At 43.5% G+C, this 5,143-nt stretch overlaps 1 non-coding gene across 1 annotated transcript; it reads left to right on the top strand.

Moving 5' to 3' along the window:
* Positions 1–4,378: 4,378 nt before the first annotated feature.
* LOC141662903 (small nucleolar RNA R71) lies at positions 4,379–4,485 on the top strand. Its single transcript, XR_012551005.1, has one exon. It is a non-coding gene; the product is annotated as a small nucleolar RNA R71 (small nucleolar RNA).
* The last annotated feature ends 658 nt before the right edge of the window (positions 4,486–5,143 follow it).

Raw genomic sequence — 5,143 nt, forward strand, 5'->3', positions numbered from 1 at the left:
ACCAGCTGCATCTAAATCCAGGTTCAATTTCTTCAATGCCCAGTAGGCCTTATGCTCAAGCTCCGCCGGCAGATGACATCCCTTACCGTACACCAACTGAAACGGTGACATCCCAAGTGGAGTTTTGTATGCTGTTCTGTAAGCCCAAACAGCTTCATCGAGCTTTAAAGACCAATCCTTCCTTGACGGACAAACAACCTTCTCTAGAATGCGCTTTATCTCTCTGTTAGACACTTCCGCTTGACCATTTGTTTGCGGATGATAGGCAGTAGCTACTCGATGATTCACATTATAACGCTGCATCATAGAAGTGAACTTACGGTTGCAAAAATGTGATCCTTCATCACTTATGATTACCCGAGGTGTTCCAAACCTTGTGAAAATTTGCTTATGAAGAAAATTTAGCACTGCCTTTGCATCATTTGTCGGTAAAGCTTTAACTTCGACCCATTTTGAGACATAATCGACTGCCAGCAAGATGTACTGATTATTGCAAGACGAGATAAAAGGCCCCATGAAATCGATTCCCCATACATCAAAGACCTCGACTTCAAGCATCACATTTAATGGCATCTCATCCTTCCTTGACAAATTTCCCACTCTTTGGCAACGATCACACCTTAAAACAAACTGATGAGCATCCTTGAACAAGGTAGGCCAGAAAAAACCTGCTTGCAGAATACGAGCTGCCGTCTTCTCACCTCCATAGTGTCCACCATAAACCGTGGAATGGCAGTCTCGTAATATCCCCTCCGTCTCACAGAACGGGATACATCTCCTGATGATCTGGTCAGCTCCCTGTCTAAACAAATATGGTTCATCCCACATATACCACTTCACCTCATGCAGAAACTTCTTCTTTTGTGCGGATGTCAAATTAGGAGGCATTATATTGCTGACAAGATAGTTTACAATATCTGTAAACCATGGTTCTTCCTCCTGAATTGCAAATAACTGCTCATCCGGAAAAGATTCATTGATTAACGTCCTATCTTGTGAAGTAGAATCGGGATTCTCCAACCTAGAGAGATGGTCAGCTACTTGATTCTCAGTACCTTTTCTATCTTTGATCTCTAACTCAAATTCTTGAAGTAAAAGCACCCAACGAATGAGTCTCGGCTTCGAATCCTTTTTAGAAACCAGATAGCGAATAGCTGCATGATCAGTGAATACTGTCACTTTCGTACCAAGCAGATAAGATCGAAATTTCTCAAAGCCAAAGACTATTGCCAAAAGCTCCTTCTCAGTAGTGGTGTAGTTCAATTGGGCCCCATTTAAAGTCTTACTCGCATAGTAGACCACATGGAAGAGATTTTTCTTGCGCTGTCCCAGAACTGCACCTACCGCATAATCACTCGCATCACACATTATCTCAAACGGTTCTGTCCAATCTGGTGCTGTAATAACTGGTGCCGTGATCAAACTCTCCTTGAGAGTCTCGAATGCTGCCAAACATTCATCATCAAATTTAAAAGGCACATCTTTCTCAAGTAAATTGCACAACGGCTTAGATATCTTTGAAAAGTCCTTGATGAATCGCCGATAAAAACCCGCATGACCGAGAAAACTACGGATTCCTTTCACCGAATTAGGTGGGGGAAGATTTTCAATGACTCCCACCTTGGCCTTGTCCACCTCCAGACCCTTGCTAGAGACCTTATGCCCAAGGATAATGCCTTCACGCACCATAAAATGACATTTCTCCCAATTAAGCACCAAATTAGTTTCCACGCATCTTTTGAGTACGGCGCGCAGATTATTCAAACATTCATCATATGAGTGTCCAAAGACGGAGAAGTCATCCATGAACACTTCGACGTTATTTCCAATCATGTCAGAGAATATAGCCATCATACATCTCTGAAAGGTGGCCGGGGCGCCACATAACCCAAAAGAAACTCTACGAAAAGCAAATGTGCCAAATGGACAAGTGAAGGTAGTCTTTTCCTGATCCTCTGGTGCAATACAAATCTGATTATACCCGGAATAACCATCCAGAAGACAAAAATACTCATGTCCCGCCAATCTGTCAAGCATTTGATCAATAAATGGAAGAGGGAAGTGATCCTTCCTTGTGGCTTTGTTCAATTTTCTATAATCCATGCATACTCTCCATCCTGTAACTGTTCGAGTAGGGATGAGCTCATTCTTTTCATTTGCGACCACAGTGATACCTCCTTTCTTAGGTACACATTGCACGGGGCTCACCCACGAGCTGTCAGAAATAGGATAAATGATGCCTGCATCTAGCCATTTCAGAATTTCTTTCTTCACCACCTCCTTCATGATGGGATTCAGTCTTTGCTGCTGTTCCAAAGTTGGCTTACTACCTTCCTCTAGCAGAATTTTATGCATACAATATGAAGGACTTATCCCCTTGATGTCTGTTATGGTCCATCCTATAGCCGATTTGAATTCTCTCAAAATCCTTAAGAGCTTGTCTTCCTCACTACCTGAAAGGTCAGCTGAAATAATAACAGATAACGTAGATGAATCACCTAAAAAAGCATACCTCAAGTGTTCAGGTAATGGTTTGAGATCTAAGGTAGGCGCTTCCTCTATTGATGGTTTGAGCTTCCCTTCAGCGTTCTTGAGGTCAGAAGTACCAAGAGATTCAAATGGTATATCCAGCTTTCGCTTCCAGGGAGAAGCGTTCAGATATTGTAATTGCTCGTTGCTATCTTCATCATCACTGTCAAATCCCCCCACTAAGGCCTTTTCCAATGCATCAGTCATTAGCATGTGATCGAGTTCCGAAGTAACCGCAGAATCAATCACATCCACTTTTAAGCACTCCTCATCTTCTGTAGGAAATTTCATTGCCTTGAATACGTTGAAGGTCACATCCTGATCTTGGACCCGCATAGTAAGTTCCCCTTTTTGCACATCTATCAAGGTACGGCCAGTAGCCAAGAAAGGCCTCCCCAAGATTATGGGAATCTTCTTATCTTCCTCAAAATCCAGAATAACAAAATCTGCAGGAAAGAAGAGCTTATCCACCTTGACAAGCACATCCTCAACTATGCCCCTGGGGTAAGTAATGGAACGGTCAGCCAATTGTAGCGACATGTATGTGGGTTTTGGATTAGGCAGATCCAGCTTTTTAAAGATCGACAACGGCATCAGATTAATGCTTGCTCCCAAATCACAGAGGCACTTGTCAAAAGTTAGATTGCCAATGGTGCAAGGAATGGTGAAGCTTCCTGGATCTTTCAGTTTTGGTGGTAACTTTTGTTGCAGAACCGCGCTGCATTCTTCCGTGAGAGCAACGGTTTCAAGGTCATTCAGTTTCACCTTCCTTCAAAGAATAGTCTTCATAAACTTCGCATAACTAGGCATTTGTTCCAGAGCCTCAGCGAAAGGTATATTGATGTGAAGTTTCTTGAACACCTCCAGAAACTTCACGAACTGTCTATCCAGCTTTTGTTGCTGCAATCTCTTAGGAAAAGGTGGTGGAGGATAGAGCTGTTTCTCCCCTGTATTAGCCTCAGGCAGAGTGTGTTCAACAGTAGTCTTCCTTGGTTCCGCCGCTTTCTCCTTTTGCTTAGATTCTTCATCTCTAACTTCAGCTTCAACTTCTTTTGCCTTTTCAGCATCAGCTACTTTTCCAGACCTTAAGGTAATAGCCTTGACTTGCTCTTTAGCTTCCTTCCTGCCTGGTACTTCCGTGTCACTGGGAAGAGTGCCAGGTTGACGATTGAGCACTGCATTGGCTAATTGACTGATTTGATTTTCCAAGGTCTTGATAGAAACTGCCTGAGTCTTGCACAACAGCTTAAGTTCCTCAAAATCAGCACTAGTAGGTGCAGCTGCACTTCCCTGTTGAGGATATGATTGCCTTGTAGCATACTGCTGTGGTTGCTGGAATCCAGGTGGGTTAAACTGTTTACTTACTCCTTGCTGATATGGTGGCTGAATAGCATTCTGATTATTCCCCCAGCTGAAATTTGGATGATTTCTGTTGTTAGGATGATAAGTCGCTGGCACAGGCTGCTGTTGTCGCTGATAATTATTAACATACTGAACAGATTTATTGACAAGAGAACACTGATCCGTAGCATGAGAACCTGCACAAAGCTCACAAACCATAGCTATTTGATTAACTCCATACGTAGCCAGAGAATCAACCTTCATCGATAGCGCTTGGAGCTGGGCTGCAATAGCGGTGGCTGCATCAACTTCCAGAATACCTGCTACCTTGCCTGACGTCATCCTCTGAGTTGGGTTTTGATGCTCATTTGCAGCCATCGTCTCGATAAGATTATACGCCTCAGTATAGCTTTTAGCCCATAAGGCGCCTCCAGCTGCTGCATCGAGCATGGGCCGAGATTGGGCCCCCAAACCATTATAAAAACCAGTGATTACCATCCAATCCGGTATTCCATGATGTGGACATTTTCTCAACATTTCCTTGTAGCGTTCCCAAGCCTCGGACATAGATTCTGTAGGTTGTTGCGCAAACTGAGTAAGAGCACTCCTCATAGCAGCAGTCTTTGCCATTGGATAAAACTTCACCAGAAACTTTTGCGCAAGATCTTGCCACGTAGTGATGGACCCAGCTGGTTCAGAATGTAACCAGTCTTTAGCTTTATCCCTCAGTGAGAATGGGAAGAGCCTCAACTTGATAGCCTCATCAGTCACGCCATTATACTTAAAAGTGCTGCAGATCTTGACAAAATTCCTTATGTGCATGTTGGGGTCTTCAGTTGCCGCTCCTCCAAAAGAAACATAATTCTGCACCATCTGAATAGTACCCGGCTTGATCTCAAAGGTGTTAGCTTGAATAGCCGGATGAAGGATGCTTGACTGAATGTCATCAATTTTAGGCCGAGAAAAATCCATAAGAGCTGGATCAGCTTGAACAATACGATCTCCCATGTTTACTGGTTCTTTCTGCTCAGTTCCTGAATCCGAATCCTCAAAATCTAACTTCTCCGGTGTATCAAGAACTTCGTCTTTCTCCTCAGCTGTATCTAAGGTCCTCTTGCGAGCACGAGAACGAGTTTGCATAAACGCTTGCTAAAGTACCTGAAACACAACCGAAAAGAGTAATTAACTACTACGTCCTAATCACTGAGTCCTAATGACCAATGATGGTAAGTACATAAACTAAACAAATACGCCGAGTCCCCGGCAGCGGCGC

The sequence above is a fragment of the Apium graveolens genome, chromosome 5 (assembly GCF_009905375.1).
Source record: "Apium graveolens cultivar Ventura chromosome 5, ASM990537v1, whole genome shotgun sequence".
Lineage (NCBI taxonomy): Eukaryota > Viridiplantae > Streptophyta > Magnoliopsida > Apiales > Apiaceae > Apium > Apium graveolens.